This window comes from Anomalospiza imberbis, chromosome 6, assembly GCF_031753505.1.
Source record: "Anomalospiza imberbis isolate Cuckoo-Finch-1a 21T00152 chromosome 6, ASM3175350v1, whole genome shotgun sequence".
NCBI lineage: Eukaryota > Metazoa > Chordata > Aves > Passeriformes > Viduidae > Anomalospiza > Anomalospiza imberbis.
This window is the reverse complement of record NC_089686.1, coordinates 52391317-52408648: the sequence shown is the minus strand read 5'-3', so window position 1 is coordinate 52408648 and position 17332 is coordinate 52391317. Positions and strand designations below refer to the sequence as shown.

General features: G+C 39.3%; 2 long non-coding RNA genes across 2 annotated transcripts in view; both read right to left on the bottom strand.

Annotated features, from left to right (window-relative positions):
• Positions 1–17332, bottom strand: part of LOC137476114 (uncharacterized) — a 74915-nt gene that overhangs the window by 15124 nt on the left and 42459 nt on the right. The window contains exon 2 of the long non-coding RNA XR_011000253.1: positions 5304–5434. This is a non-coding gene — a long non-coding RNA (uncharacterized lncRNA). The remainder of the gene's footprint in view (positions 1–5303; positions 5435–17332) is intronic.
• LOC137476112 (uncharacterized) overlaps positions 11258–17332 on the bottom strand; it is an 8718-nt gene continuing 2643 nt past the window's right edge. Inside the window, exons 2-3 of the long non-coding RNA XR_011000252.1 lie at positions 13341–13475; positions 11258–11521 (exon numbers count right to left, since the gene is read on the bottom strand). This is a non-coding gene — a long non-coding RNA (uncharacterized lncRNA). The remainder of the gene's footprint in view (positions 11522–13340; positions 13476–17332) is intronic.

Below are 17332 nucleotides of genomic sequence, written 5' to 3'. Positions count from 1 at the left end.
ATGACAAAGCATAAGGATAAATAGAAATTATCCTTTTGTTATCTATAAATAGCACAACAATATTCCATCAGCAGGACTCCACTGGGCCTAATCAATACAATCCACATTCTCCTGATCATATCCTCCAGGTTATTTTAGAGGCAGGCAAAGAGCAGCGTGACAGAATGATAAATAAACTAGAAATACATGCTCCATTTAAACCATTCCATTATGTCTGACTTTTCTCCACCCATTACTCAGTGCTTTTTAGCTCATACAAGATCTTGTGTCTCACAGGTAAATTTGTTCCACACAGGACCAGGTTATCCCAAGCCAGAGGTTGATAGGACAGTGGACACAGAACATCTCAGTTTGCAGACCAGGATAATGAGGCAACTTTAGTACAGGTGATGAATGAGCAGATGAGCCAGCCTCACTTATCTAGATCCCTTAGATTCAAGACGTTGATCACTGACCTGAATTTTCAAATTTTGGACCCCTATTTGGTTTTCAAACACCTGAAAGTGAAAGGCACAAGAAAAGTTCAGCATAGAAAACTTTGCCCTAAAGATACACATTTAATTAGGGTCAGTCAGAGCAAACATAGAACAATGGCTATGTGGGCATTAAACATAAGAGGCTTTGCTTATTGACATTTGTGGACTCACTTTTGAATATTTTGCCCTTTAAACCTTTGTTTGAAACTCCCAATGTAGAAGATGACAATTCCAGCTTAATTGATTTAAAGATTAAATCAAACCTCTGAACTCATTAAAAGCTACCTGTGTCCCATAATTTCTAGCTTTTACTAGAACAGCTCAATACTTTGATGAGGTCCGTCAATTTTAAATAGTATTTAAATGAAGAATAGTACAGCTGAAGGTATTACTATTGTAATGAATAGAAACCCCCACAACATCACATCTTTTTTGGCAAAATTCTCAAATGGGTCTTAAACAGAGATTTACTTTGAAATACAACCTTTCTTCTACTGACTGGATGAGATAAAATCTAATTCTTTGGGCATCTTCTAATCAATTTTGGCACTTGTCAGATGATGTCCTTTATGGATTTCTGCTATGTTCTGTGTCCCTTCTAGGCAGAAGAAGCTATGCGTCATTGTTCATAAAGTGGAGATCTTTGAAATAACTTGCTAGTCCTATCTTAGTTTCCACCAAAGTCCTTTTGGGAAAAAATGAAAATTGCTGTAGGCTTGACGCTTTTGTTTGTGTGTATGGAATATTCGCTGTTTACATAAAGAGTATAATTTAGGAGATTTTAGACAAACATGTAGCAGGGGTATCAACTGACAAAGTGTTGGCATCGTGTGCTCTGGTCTGTGAACACTTTACTGATTCCACTCTACTTTTCTCCACTGATTTGGTGAGTAAATGCCCCGCAATGAAGGATTGTTTGCACAGCAAAGGAACTTTTTAAAGAAATATCATTGAATAAGAAAAATTAAACAGCAGAAAGATGTACTGGACCACTGAAATGGCCAAAACTCCAGAGAAATGGCTCATCCCCAGACACAGTGTATTTTGCTCTCACTGCATATTTCTGGGCTGCATGTTCTTTCACGGAAGAGAGAGTTGGCTGGTTGCGACCAAGGGAAAATATAGGTTAATCATACTTCTGTGCTTTACATTTTATTCAAAAGCATGTGAGAAGTTCATATAAATGTTAAGTAACTGTCAATTAAACTTCCCCTTTGCCCTCCAGTGTAAATTTCCCAGGCAGCTGGGGTGGAGGGGGAAATCCTCATCAGTCTTTGGTCGTTGTCTATGGCTAAAGACCAAACCAACTGGATTTATTAACTTCATATTGAGCAGCAAGGGGTTTGCCTGGACCCACCACAGCCCTAATAGATGTCCTACTGGGCCACAAATACCAGTACAAATGGCAGGGCTGCCAGCACAATCCCAGCGTGAATGGGCCTAAATTAGACAGCGTCTAATAACCAGTTTACTAACACCTGTATTAGTACTGCATCGCTGTGAGGAGCACTGCTGTCAGACAAGGCATAATCCCATAAGCTTGTCATTTGCATATCCTTCATTAGCTGATTAAGACCTGAAGGAGGCAGGTTTTGCAGCCGGTGGGTCCATTCTGACACTGCGGCTGCCTGGGTGGCTCGATAATGAAATAACAGCACTGAATGTGAGGTTTATATGTATGGAAGGGATTAAGAGTGTTAGAGTTTGTGTGAACCAATGTTGCCATATTCTCTCTACTGGATCATGGTAATTGGATGGGAGGAGCAAGAGTGGATCCATTAGTTTTGTCTGTTTGCCTAGGAGCTGGGTGCTAGAGATTCAATTTTGCTTCCTTTTGCTCCCCTGCTTTTGTGAAGCCTGGTGCTTTGTCTAGGCAAGCCCTTAGCACCTCTGTACACTGCCCACACTAAGGCAATTCAGCCACAAAGGAGAAACCTCAGAGACAGCCAGCATAAAATGCAGCCTAGACTCAAGTGCTACTTGAGGGTAGCACAATCCTGCCAAGCCCCGTCCTGGGAGAGAAAGTAAGAGATAATTGAAATCTATAAACACCTCTGGAGCCTTTTTATTATTTTATTAGTTCTCCACATTTGGGCTTAGCAAGTCCCATCATCAAAGAAGCCGTGAGCTCCTTACAAGTAAAGTGAATGGCTTGAAATTTCACTGACTTAAGAAGCAATTGTTGGGATTATTTGCTGGGCTTGCATAATTCTAATGCAAAAAAAAAAAAAATCTATTTCCTAGATTATTTGTACAGCTGGAGTAATCACTTTGTGTGACTAATGATGTAAAAAAAAAAAAAAATTTGAATCCTGTCTCTCCCATAGTGCCAATAATGCACCTTCAGCCACAACAGGAAGAAAAGACACTAAATAGTTCTAGGAAGCCAGGTGCCAGTGATAGGCTTGGCAGGGTGTTAAGGCACAAGTTACATGGATTAGACATTATTAACAGACATTATTTAGATGGGTGGAACAATTCAGACATTTAACATTGCCATATCATTTCCACAAGGGTTTGGAGGATGCTTTCTTTCGTTCAGGATAGCTAAAACTTTGAAAAATTACTATGAGAATGAAGCTGTGGGGCACAGGGGCTATTCAAAATAGTAAAAACAATAACCCACAAGTTATATTTCCCTTTTTAAAAAAGTATTTTCATCCCCAAAACATAATATCATTATTCTGTTAATTACACTTCCCTGAAATTTGATTGTTTTACAGCACTATTTTATTTTATATTTTTATCCCAAACAATGGTAGTTGTTTGTTAGAATAAGAGAAACTAGAAATTCCTTTAGTTAGAGTTGTGTGAAAACTGAAAATATTCTGGTATTTATGGCTAAACTTTAGAATCAATAAATGCACAGTAACAATACAGGATTAAGGATAATGTGTGATCTGTCCTTCTGTTATTCCAGGATTTCCTCACTGCACGGAATTATAATGACACAGAACCTATTTATTAGGTAGTGATTCAATCTGTATTACTGATTCCATGTAAATCAGTGTATACTGGAATGATTCTGTGATCATTTATTGCCTGAAGTTCATAGAGTAAGAACACCCTTCTGTATTTTTAAGTGGATGTAAAGGGCAGTGTTTAAATTCTAGACAGACCAACATTTCCTCCTGAGTTCCATCCATCCCTGTATTATCCAGGCCTGTGAGCTGACCAGATGAGGCAGCCCAAAGCAGCTTTGCAGCTTCTTTCCTTCAGGTCATCAGAAGACAAGGACAGACACAAACCACATCCCTGACTGCACGGGATGGGTTCTCTGGAAGGTGACAAGAACTGGGGATGCATTGACTCTGTTACCTTTGGGTGACAGCATAACACAGAAACTGCAGAGCCTCCTGTTCCCAGAGCCAAGATGAACCCTTGGATTCAAACATTCCTGAACTGGATGGTGTGAGATGGTGCTGACAGCTGGAGATTAAAGGAGTCCAAGGAGTTGAGTTTCTGCCCTCACTGCCAACTGGAGTTGAGTTTCTGACCTCCACTGCCACCAGTGGGTGACAACCACATCATTTACAATTTTCCTTCTTAAACAAGGACTCCTCATCTGTCCATTTCTCATTTAAAATAGTGTTGATAGCATCCAAGAGACCAAATAAAAATCTACAAAAATTGTGCTCCTGTTTTTCCACCACTAAAAAAAAATTACTTAAGAAGTATCCTCATCTAGGTACCCTAGAAGGTGTCCAGAGTGCCCCATCCCCCCTGTTTTAAGAAACAAGCAATTCCCCATGCCTTTACCTACTTCTCATGTGTGGCATCCACTCATTCCTGCCAAGAGCAGAGAGTTCAGACTATGATTGTCTTTGTGGGCATTTCAAGAAGCTACAGAAGGTACCACCAGCTTGTGCAAGGAATCACTTTCCTCTCCTGGTGACAAAGCCCTGAATTTCTTCTATTCTTTCCCTCCTTCCTGCAGGAGCTGAACCCTCTGTAGCAGCTCTGACAACACCAGTTTGGTTTGCAGGGTAATGCTACTTGGAACACCTGACCTGAGCTCTTGGCTATGAGAAATCAGATCCTCTGTGTATGATTAATGAAACAACAATGGTTGTTAACCCCCTGCTGAAAGGACAGCACAGGTTTGTCTAACTATCATTTCCAGACTCTCAGGTTCAACCAGGACAAGTGACAAAGAGGAATGAGGCTGTTCTGAGGGGAGCTGTAGGTGTTTCAACAGCTCCTTATGTGCTCTGTCTCAGCTGGTGAAATAATCTCATATCTCAGCTTCAGAAGGGAAGGAGGCAGCAAAAGTTCCCAAGTTACCTCTCATTCCCCCCAAGAAAAGAATGCTTTTAATTTGGATTTTTTTTCATGTTGGGGTTTATAACATAGACCCAGCAAATGCATTTGCTGCCAGGAAAGAATGAACACTGAAAATATGAATACTTTGTGAGTCAGTTGGGCTATGAATGCAATGCTGGAAGGTCAGACCCGTCATGTGTCTGCTGCAAAATGAGAAGAGGAACAAAACAGGGTTTCCTTTGACAGCCAGATTCTGTGGTTCAAGTTAGCCCTTCCAGACTGATGTTCCTATACTGAAGTAGGAAATTATTTAGAAAAGAATAGAATTCCTTTGGGGCTTTTATCTAAAAATAACCATCTTATTTCTTCATAATAGAGCAAGCACACAGGTATGTTTTCACCACTGACTGCAAATTACTGTCTAAATAGCTTCATGCAAGAGAAGTGATGTAAACAAGCCAGTCAGTACATAGATTGTTAATTCATTATATTGGATTAGACAAAAAAGAGAGAGTATGAAATAACCACCTGTGTTTTTAGCAAGTGTTTCCTACCAAATCCCACCTGGTATTATTTATCTCTCAGTGGTGTATGGTAACTTCCTTAGTTCATGCAGAACATGAAACATCAGATACCACTAGGTTCCCTTTCCTCTGGTTGGAACACAGGATCTTTTAAGGTCCCTTTCAAGCTGGCTGTTGTTTGTGAGGAAGTAGAAAGAATTTAATCAGCAGGCTGTGAGAGATAGAGAGAGATAAATACAAAAGTGCTTGACAACTTCAGAAACAAACTAAGGAACAGAACATATTTTGTAGATGACAGAGGGGTCTTGTAGTACTCTCACTGGAGGAAATCCCTCAGGCCTTGCTATGGATGTGCCTTTCCAGAAAATAAAAACTGAAATGCAGATCACAGAGTTCATGGAATTCGAGAAAATAAACCACTTAAATTAATTAAATTACTTTGGGGAAAACAAAGGTGGTTTTGTGCCCCAAAGTGAAGGGAATTCAGCACTTCTTCAATTCAACATGTCTTAGTTAAGAATCACAACGTCTTTGAGTAGATGATTATGATTGCTGTTGTTGTTGTTGATCACACACTTTATTCATGGGATGCATCTTACTATTAAACTGACTCTCTGTGGAGAAAGACCAACAGTTTTCTAAAATGACTGTACTAAGCTGTGGGAGAAGGCTGCCAAATGAATCATGCTCTGGCTGCACTGTGGTAAATTCCAGAGCACATATTAATGTCCAAATTGTTTGTTTGAATCATCTTATGGTGCTGCATGCACATTTTGCTGATGTACCAACACTAATGCATCATGCTGTTCTTGGGTTTATAAAATATCTCATAAAAATAAACAGCTTTATTGCCAGGCTTACCATGAATGATAATCCTATGGATAAAAGCCATTAATCAGAGAACATATCAAGATAATTACTGAAGAAGGGATCTATTTTATGGAGTTTGTGGGTTAGACTAAGTTCTTTTTGCACAAAGCAGACAGCAGTTGCCTGCTGCTGAAATCCCTCTGTGTCCACAAGGATCAGATGCTAGTAAAACTATAGTGATCAGCCAGCCCATGCTCATCCCAGCTCTATCAATGTACTGCCTGCACTGAACCTTCTCCTGTCACTTTCATTTAGCACACATGCAGACATCTCAACATCACTGTTGGGAACCAAAAAACATCTTCATTGCATGCTTATGCTTAACAAGGTGCAATTCATAAACCAGGAAAAGGGCCTGACTTTCACAGAGCTGTCATCTCTTTGTCAATTCTGTTGCCGGTGAATAATGAGAGAATGAAGTACAGAATGAGGGCAGTGAATTTTCTCCTCACTTCAAACCTTTGTATATGAAGACCAAACTCACTTTTAAAGTGGAAACATTTTGCACAAAGATACTTACTAATAATTTTAATTTCTGCCATCTTTAACTATTTATTTTGCTTCTAGTCAGCATCACCATCCCATGTCCAACCCTACCATGACATGGGGGGTTAACAACACTGCAGTAAGCTGTTCTTTCCCTCAGGCATACTCTGTTTCATACCTTCTCCCTCTACCAGCAACCCCAAAAAACACCATTACAAATACAAGAGGGAAAATAAGATTACAAAATCCAGCCTAGGCTATTCTCCAAAGCACAGCTGAGCCCTGGGATTCTTGGCAGCCAGCCAAGAAACACCTTGAAAGAAAGCTCCACTGTCTCATGTAGAAGGAAATAAAAAAAAATTATCCCTACATTGGTCCAGAAACACGCTCAGTTGTTGGAGTAATTCCAAACATTTGTCCAGCTTTCCATATTACATATAAGTAGGTATTCTTAAAGAGCCTGTGGCTCACATCCAGAATGGGCAGAAAGCTCATTACCCAGGTTATCTACATGTTCCATCTTTATATTGGAATTCTCATAATCAGTAAAGCAATGTACAGGAAAAAAATAAGGATCCTCCTAATGAGAGCCTTTAAGCAGCAAGGTCTCACTGGAACCTGTGTCACGTGAGGTGGCCTTTGGAGAAAGGCTGTGACAGCACTACCTGAAGCACAGGAAACTTCCCAGTTTGGGCTAACCTGTAAATTTGGGCTCACCTGCACTGCCACAGACTTGTGGGGGTGCTTGTGAATCACAGAAACATTTAGGTTGGAAAAGCCCTCTAAGATCATTGAGTCCAGCTATTAACCCACTACTGCCAAGCCTGCCATGAAACCATGTCCCCAGGTCCAAATCACTTTTTGGACACTTTCAAAGATGGTATTCCACCACTTCCCTTGACAGCCTGTGTACCAGGGCTTGACAACCCTTTCAGTAAAGAGCTATTTCCTAACATCCAAAGTAAACCTCCCCTGGTGCAACTTGTGTCCTTTTCCTCTTGTCCTGTCACTTACCACCTGGGACTTGTTGTGGCCTGAAATGCTGAGATGGTTTGTAGAGGACACTTCCATCTTCCCAATGATGGGAGCCACCAGGCCCCAACAGTTGTCTCCATGCACCTGTGCTGGCCTCTCTCGCCTCAGGAAATGCATTCCTGTTGCCCAAGTCTCACAGCTGCACAGGACCAGCTGTGGGGGATACTCAGTGAAAAACATTTCAGCTGCAAAACAAAAAAATCTAAGTGTGACTTCAGGATGACACTTGTGAGAACAGCTGAGGCTCAGCTGCACTTACAAGCCATCAGCTCAAAAGCTGAATAATTCTTTGAATTGACTTTATCTCCCCATCCCTTTTGCCTACCTAACCGTGTCTTGTAGCAGTCTGCATTTTATTCTGCCAGTGAAAAGGACTAGATTTCAACATACCTTTATATTATGGAAATAGATTTTGTGCCCCATTGTACCACTACAATTCAGTTTTCGCATCCTGGGACATTTTGGTGAGTGACACCTGAAAAACTCCCAGCATTTTACTATTTATTCTACACCACCATTGTTTCAGCATTACATAACAGGTATACAAGTAAAATGGAAAGGATGGGAGCTATATAGGCCATGGGACTATGTAATAGGAAAACCTGGCAGTTATCTATTTAAACAGGATTACAATGTCTGTAATCATTGTGGGACAACAATGAGCAGAAAAGGTTGATCACCTTAATGGACTGGGGTTTATTCTTTGGGTTCTGGACCATAATGTGAAAGCTGAGAGTACAGAAAGGTCCAGTCCAGTGAACACTTTGCTTGCTGATTCTCAGGACACTGGACTACATGATTGTTGTAGGTCCCTACTAAATGCATGACTATTCTATGATCAGTGGTACCTAAAGTGAAATTTCCTGAATAATTGAGTGATACTGGTGGCCTAAGCACAAGAACAAGGCACTTTGGTCAAGTTATAAACCTACAACACATGGTATCACCTTCTCTGTGCCTGTGCTTGCTCCACCGTTCCCCCTGGCTAAACACAGAGTAGTTGCTCCCTTGAGTGCTGCTACCACAGTGTAGTTGCAGCACAGTAAGAAACACCATCACTTACATGGCAGTAATGAGTGCAATTGTAACCCTGAGTCTTTCACAGTGAAAATTACCTCCTTTTTTGGTCATTAGAGAAGAACCAGAGACATGCTCATAATAAAAACCAATGCTCATTTAAGGTGTGCATGATTATTTATGCATCCTTTGTAACAGTTAACAGGTCAGTTGTCATGGGAAGTGATTGCAAGTTGATTTTTAGATCTTCTTGAAGAGAAGGGGTTAAAAGTTTGAACCTGAAATCAAGATCTTTGCTGTACTAGGCAAAAGGACAGAACAAAAGGTTGTTCCTGACTGTCATAGCTGATTAAAATAAGTCCACATTTTTGGATCACTTAACTGTCAATCAACTGTCAAATAACAGTTACTGATTCTCTATCACAACTTTGTTGCTCCTTACTGTTCTTTCCCAGCTGTCACAAAGGTGGGAGGTGCAAAGAGGTCACTGACTTAGCCCTGGACACAGCCCCCTTTCTCTTCCCTTTCCTCACCCTCCAGCCAAGTACCAAACAGCATTACTGACTCTGAAGAGGCTTATACTGGGGAGCCTGTGTGTGCCCACAGGCACATTTGCATTATTTAACACACGTTCACCCCTTGTTCTGTCTGCTCTGTCCCCACCATTTACTGCTAAACAGGTCCCTTATCTTTATTGATCACTTAATTTATCTTTTCCTAGCTTCCCTTGCTCCGTCTGGTGCAGTGTGTCCAAGGTATTGAGCTTAAACATCCGTCTGTTCATACTGTCATGACTGGTTTGCCTCTGAAAGAATAGGGGGAGCAGGTGGTGTGACTAAGTAGAGCCCTGACAGAATAGGGGCACCATGGCTGTGTCCTGTCCCAACCTGCCAGCAATTCCCCACCCTCCCAACTGCTCCATATTAAAGCAGTCAACTGTGGCTTTACAGTCCAAGTTTTACACAACCGTTTTACAAACCAGGAAGAATTTCTTTTGTCGAAAATCTTTTGTTAGGCAGTGCAGAATGGGGAGGGGAGCAGAGTAGAGGGAGTGGAGAAAGCCGGTTCTGAGAGCAAGTGCATTTTAATGTGTGTGGATAGATACTATGGGATGTGCCAAGCTTGTGAGGGAGCCAGCTCTGTATTTCTGTGCTGCCTCTAAGCTCTCAGCAGACCTTTCAAAGTCACTAGTCTTCCAGTCCCTTTCCTTTGCTCCTGTTCATGCTACTACTTTAGTTTGTTAGACCAAATAAGACTGAAATCCAAATAAAATCAACTCTTACACATTTTTTTCTCAATAAGAACAGAATATCCACTTTTCACTGTTGCAAAATTACTAGAAGTCAATCTAACTGGATAGACAACCCCAAAGAAAAGTCCATACAATGCTTCAACTACATTCCAGTTTCATACTATGGGCACTGTGCTGCTTCTGATCCCATACACTGTGTTTCTTCACAGGATTTGGAAGTGTGTATTTCCACCCAGATGTACAACAGAACTTTTATGAGAGGTATCTCTGACGAAAGATACTCTGAAATATTTGGTCCACAGGAGACAGAGCAGGAATACACAAAATGCAACTCAAGAACAGCAGGTGTTTGTTACAGCTGTGAAACTGTTCTGGTGTCACCACTAGAGTGCTACAAATAGTTGGAAATAAAAGATGAGCCTATCAAATTCATTTTGTTTGCTTGTTTTTTCTCTTCCCCCCTCCCGTGAGAATTCACAACCACATAATTCACAAATTTTGAAAGCCAAACACAAGATTTGGGTGTTTTCCACATTTTTAAAGGAAAATTACAAGCTTATGCATATTCACATTTTGCCCTGCAAGCTTTTTCCACAGGCTAAAATGTATTGAAAGTTCTGTTTCAGGCAAAATTGTAAACCAAGAGACAGAGACGCTTTTCTTTTTTGAAAATATTGCAGTCAATTGCTCAAATCTTATAACTGCAAAGGCAAAAAGGCAATAAAAAAGATACAGAAGTTGTATTTTTTTCCCCTTCAGAGATGCTGTCTTTCTGCCCTTGCCCTTCTCATCAGACAGCAGTGGACACAAAAGCTGAGACCCCACTCCTATAGGAGTCAATGGTCAAATTTCTGAAGCCTGAATTTAACCCAATCTGCTGGATCCTGCAGCAGCAGCAAAAATCAGAGACTGCTGGTTAGAGAGGGAAGTTATTAGATTGTTGGGAAAGTTACTAGATTCTTGGGAAAGTACTGAGATAAAATCCTAGTAAAAGCACTGTTTTCTGTTAGGAGCCTAATCCTCTCAAATATGTATGTGTAGACAATTCAGTCCAATTGATATAAAGCATACAGTTCAGATTCACAGAGGTTTTTAGCTTCCTAATCAAACACAAACCATAGAAATATTCGAGAAAATATTTGAATGCTTTAGAATGAAGCATATGTTTAAGAAAAAAAGAAAAAAAGAGAGAATGTATTCAGAGAAAATCAGACTGACTTGTGCCCACAGCCCGTTCAGGAGCCTGGTGTGTAGGTCACTCAAACCTTCACTTTCAGATCACTTTCAGAAAGTCCCTGAAGTGCTTCTACAAAAAGCTGCAAAGGCACCAGGACAGACAATTACATGGGTGCTGTCTGATTTTTGATTGCAGTCTCTCGTATTACTGCATTTCCACAATGCATAAAGAGAACATGTATTTGAAAACAGCATCAGGAGTGCCTTTTCTGCCAGACCAGTGTCCTAATTGTGAGGTTCTTCAAGTCTCATTTTTCATTTTCTATCTCACAGAATATTTATTTAATACATAGTGAAGCACCGCATACAAGAAACAAGGGAGGCTCACCTCACCCTCTCACCATGGTACTTGGGGTGGTCACCTTGCAGAAGGAAGACAAAGATTTGATTTTTACCAGACTGAGGAGAATAACAAAACTAGCACTCCAGAAATATGAACAAATACACTTCTACTAAAATATTGGATAAAAAGATATCATTATCACTTATTTTCAGCCCAAACTTTTTCTGAAATGCAGCAAGATTTTCAAATATTTTTTTGACAACCAAGATTATTTTACAGTTAAATTGGTAGACAGTGATACATTTCCAAATGTTTATTCAGACCTGGAAGTGATCATCAAGAAGATGGGGATCAGCATCACTAAGAATGAAACATTCTCAGTGTCCTGCCTAAAAATTTACACCACAAATACAGTAGAAAACAGAGCTTGATATTTTAGTATTGTAGGTAAAGAGAGAAAGAAGGTACCTACAGAGATGTATATAGAGTCTTTGATACTTAAAAAGGTGTACCTAGACATTTTCTCAATAATTGATTAAATCTGTGTTAAAGCTGGAGGGAAAGAAAACATCTTACATGTCTGCTCATTTCAAAAGTATTGCAATTAAATGTCTACTTCAGAAGAACTCTGTCACAAATACTGCATTGCCTGTAAATTTCCAAGCTGCCCTACAACTAAGAAATCATAATTATAGATTAGAAAATCCTTCCTTATTGTTCATTTTGAATATTGCATATGATGTCTCTACTACCATGTTAAGCCCTCTCATTTTGCTCCTACTAACTTCTTAAATGCTGATTTCTCTCAAATTTGTAGATGAAACATCAATACCTTTGAATGGATGATGTACAAAATGTAGACATAAAGGACAGGCAGGATGCTCATAATCATTCTGTTTTATCTGCTCGTGGAGCTTTGTTTAGAATCTATTCCTGTACAAAAATATTTGGAGAATTACTAAACCAGTTATCAATTTATCCTTATGTTATACTAAAGCTAGACAGAGAACCAAATGGGTAGAAAAAATGTGGAACTAGACAGGAGATAATACGATGTTCCCAGTGACCTGAAATGCAAGTCTGAATTAGATCACAAATCATCTAATTAGATTGAAATGGGTCTCATGGACTTTGCAACCCTTGATGGATGTTTTTCTACATCACAAAAGTCACCATACAGTTTGCCACATTTTGATACAATTACATTTTCCAAGAGGCTTATTGCTTGTAAGGCACAGATGTTGTGGTTCAGAATAAGTTGTGCTGCCTGCTTTTCGGTAAGAAAAGGTTATATGGCAACTGCCAAAAGCTGTCTAAAATCAGCAGTGCTTTCTTTTTAAAAAATGAAATTAATGAAACAACCCAACACAGGGATAAAAGAAACTCAGTTTTACAGGACAGTCAGCTCTATGCACCTCTTTATTCAGAGGTAAGAACAAGCTTTCAGAACTGGCATATACAATCCTCAAAATATTTTATGTGGATTGTGCTACTTCTGTGAAACAGCATCATCACTTGCTGCACCCATCAAATTTGATTTAACTTGCCTAGAAGTCACATAGTGGTATCCTTAATATATATAATGCCATCATTTCACTTCCCAAATGGATGAACAAAATTATAAGAGGAGAGGAAAATAAAAATAATTTTAGCATCAACTCATCCCATTGCAAAAGCAGTATTTGTGTAATTGTGAATAATAGTTTAAAGTATAATTTAATACATCCCTTTAACAACCCACAAATTATCACTTGACAACTAGAAATAATAGATCTTTTTGTTAAAAACAGAAAGCATGTGAAGACTAAAGGTTAAACAGGTCTTTTCATCATGATAAATCACTGGTTAATGAGCCTGGTATTGTTGGGTATTATACTTGCTCACTTCAATGCCATTACCTTCTGGTTGTAAAGCTGACACTACTAATGGTTTTCATTCTTTGAACTTTTCCACAATATTGACTGGTTGCATAGAGCAGATGTTACTTGGATTTGACTGCAAAAGTGTCGATTCTTCTAAGGCTCGGAGCAGCCCTGAAAAGAATGATACTGAACACAATGTATTTTGATATCTCTACATCAAAAGATATTCTTCTCTAAGTGTCAATTCTAGCTCTTGCAATTTCTTGGTATCACAAAAACCAACCATAAATAAAAGATCAAGATCCTTCATTTTTCTTCAGCAGTTTCCTTTCTTTTGGCAAAATTGTAATATGAACTAACACAAGAAAATTTGCATCTCATCTCTGTCGTTGTATCCAAAACTTCTCCTGCATTACAGTACTAGTAAGTAAATTTAAAAAATGAGCTGTGTACTTCACAGCTTTTCTTGCTGTTGCCTGAAGGATGCTGAAGTCACCAGGAGCTGTGTTAGTGAGCCAAGTGCTGACAAAGCAGGATGCAGAAGGCCTGCACACATATGCTTGTGCACTCACATCCATCACTTTTTGTTCCAGAAGGAAGGAGGCCCAGCAGACCTTCCCTGAGCAGGCAGTTAGGAGAAGCAAATAGTTACTTGACACCTCTTTACCATGCCAGGGCTGTGTGAGGGACCTGGTTCAGAGAAACTCACAGAGCCTTTGGACAGCAAAGAAAGACTTAAGGGTAAGAAAGCAGGGACTGATAAGTTTAATTTAAAACTGAAGCAATCTGGAAGCTTCATGTTTGTCCCCATTCCTTTCTCTTCCTGATCTCGCCCTTTTCTTATACTTCTTGCTCTGTTCCTGTCACTACTTGAATCTAAAAAATGTAGACTGTAGAGCAAAATTCAACCCTTAAGAAGGCAGAGGTAGTTTTATCTCAGTTTACATACAGTCCTGGATCAGAAAGATGTTGCTGCATCCTAGAACAGGAATGGGGACAAATGAGCTCACCATTCCCTAAGTCAAAGATGAAACCTTGCACATTCTTTGGAGACTTCTGTGCAGCAGCAAGCACAAAAGCTCCTTAGTTCAGCTTTTATAAAGGCCAAATTCTTCCTGCTTTGCACCACTATGTTATGCCAAATGTACCTCAAGGACTTCTAGATCCTTTTCTACTTTTCTGTAAGTAAGGGTGTATTTTTCTTTTCTTCCAGTGAGTTTGTGGAGAATGGAGAATGTGACTGCTTTTACAGATAGCATTCTTATTCTATTGTTGTCTCATGTGAAGTGAATGAAAAAAATGAGCAATTTCTCTAAAGAAAGACAATAATTCTAAAAGAAAGAGAATAATGCTAAAATTCCATACTCAAAAATCCAAGTTAACAAAGGCATTTCACATGTACCAGTAAGAATTCACTGGTATGCAAAGAGTGCATAATGAAAATTTAATCCTGAAGATTTAATCCTTAATCAGCATGGGGAACTTAAGAAACTTTTCAACAGTATTAATGTCACAATATGAAAATGTAAACATGAACAAATTTCCAGTCCATCACCTCTGATCCCACTAAACTCTGTTGGACTGAGAAAAACAGTCTGTTCACACCAGCACCTGAGGCTATCTGATGCACAAAGAAGGCTTCTCTTAAAAAAAATAGATCAACTCACATACAGGATAAAATCCTGAACAAGTCAGCCAAAGCACCAACAAAATAAAGATTTTACTTGAGGAGTAATTGGATACAATTAATTTATTTGATAGGAGGTGAGAGGTGTGACATGGTCTCTAATAACCCCACAGGCTGCAACCAAAAAATTTCTCATCTTTAAGATGTCATCTCTAAAAACTCATCTTCTTATGGGATCTGCCCTAGTGTCAGAGAAAAACTGTCTCTTGTCACTATTTCCAAAGTTACAGTTAGATATGCCTAAATATTTATTTATTGTCCCACATCAGAACTGCAGTCTTGCAAAATCCAGGCAGGCTTACACTATAGAGATATGAATCCTCTCCTGCTCAGAGCTTATCAAACACATGGAATGAGAATTTTCATTTGAAGAATATTTACTTGTTAATGTAAGCAATTTGTTTCTATTTTAGTGTCTACAAAGTTGTTTTTTAGCAAAGTTGGTTTTTAGTAACAATTAGTCAAAATACTTTGAAAAATGTTTTTGCTAACTTTTTAAATTTTATTTTTAGTGTGGGTAATACCAACATTTTTTCCTCTTGCTTATCAGTTTAAATGTTTCCCACTTTATTGATAAATCAAAAAAAGAAGAGTGACTTCTGCTTCTGTGGAAAAAAGCATACAAATGTTCCATGTATTTTAAGATTCTTTTTCAACCAGTTCCACTGATATTGTTGGATGCCAGTATTGTAAACTGCATTCTCACCGTCTCTGTGGTGTTCTCAGACAGCCTGTATTTTGCCATAAAATGCTTGAATTTTTAAATGCTATTCTGATCTTTTTTTCCTTGTACCTAATGCAAAACCAGTGGCTGGTCACCTGCATTAATTTGGACATTCAGATATAGTTTATTACCATGCAATCAAAGCACTTCTACACTATTTGAGCCATGAAACATCACTAGTGGTAAACACTCCAGCACAAGCTAATGCAAATTAACCAGGGAAGGCTTTGTTAGACAAACCATATTTCCAAGAGAGGCAGATGCATTGGGAATCCTGCTTTTATGGAAGGTAGGTAACCTCTTTAATAGCAGCATCTGACATCATTTAGGCTCCCATTCCAATGCCCTGACACCATGCTTCCTGCTTATCTTGCCTTCCAAAATCAGAAATCCCAATAAAAGTAGTATGAGTATAAAAATTCTACCAAGTAATGCATTAAATTACTTGTTTCACTATTTCTTTAGGCAGGAGAGGTTTGGTTGCAAGGAAAGCAGCCCATATAAATTTGTGGGTGTGTCTGTCTTCAATGCTTGTGCAGTACAGCCTGCTGATGTGTAACACTCAGTTAATATACCTTCCCCTGTGCTAGCCAGGGCTTTATAAAATTCTAGAAAAACCTCCAGCCTGGCAGCAGGCTGGAAAGACTTAGAGCCAATCCATTAGGACATTTTCCCCACAGATACATTCCTGCAGCCTCCTCTGCCTATCACCCCCTTGACCACATTCACCCCCACTGGCCCTTTGCCTTTGACCTCTCTCTGCCACTGCCTCCGTTTTTGTATTTGTTTTCTGAGGACCTGTTATCAATCACTTTTAAGTGCCCTTAAGAAGGACATTTAACCTAGGCATGTGAAAGTGCTAGATCCTTCCATGCAAAGAAATAAGCTGCTGTAGGCAAGACATAATTTGTATCCTTTAAGGCAACAAAGCCAGAAAAAAAGTTTTGCATGTTTTAGCTGCCAAAAAACCCAAGAAAACAAAGGCAAAATAAAGACGTTCCTGTACACGATGCAGTTGCCAGAACTTGTGTGAGGTTTGAAGTGCCTCACACTGTTATCCACTTCGATAGCCTACAAACCAAGCCTTCTGCTTAGAAGAGTTCAAGTGCTGGTTTCAGCTAATTTCTCTTGTACCAAAATGTTGCATTTTATTTCCGCTGATTAGCATAAAATTGTTCCCATTGTCTCAGCCACAGAGGCACACAATGGTGCCAAAGATCCCTGCAGTGGGGAGTTTCTGTGTATTTCCAGCTCCTGGCTTTGCTTTAGAATTCATTAGACACAGGAACACCACATGCTCTGTGTTGGATTTTGACATATACATCAAGAAATACACTATTTTTCACTGGCAGCTCCCAGAAAATTTTAATTATTTGCTCTCAGCAGCCAGAGGAACTATTTTTTTCATCACTGAATTGTGGTTGAAGCCATAACACTCCTATGGAATCGTTTTTTTCCTATTTATCCCCCTTTTTTGGCCAATGTCTATCTTTACCTGCCAGTATATTGTATACATTTATTGCTTTCTCAAATGTAGCTTTCATTGAATTCTTTCAGAAATGAGAAAACTGCATATAGGTGCAAAAAAAAGTGAACAAAAAAGACAAATTTCCTTTA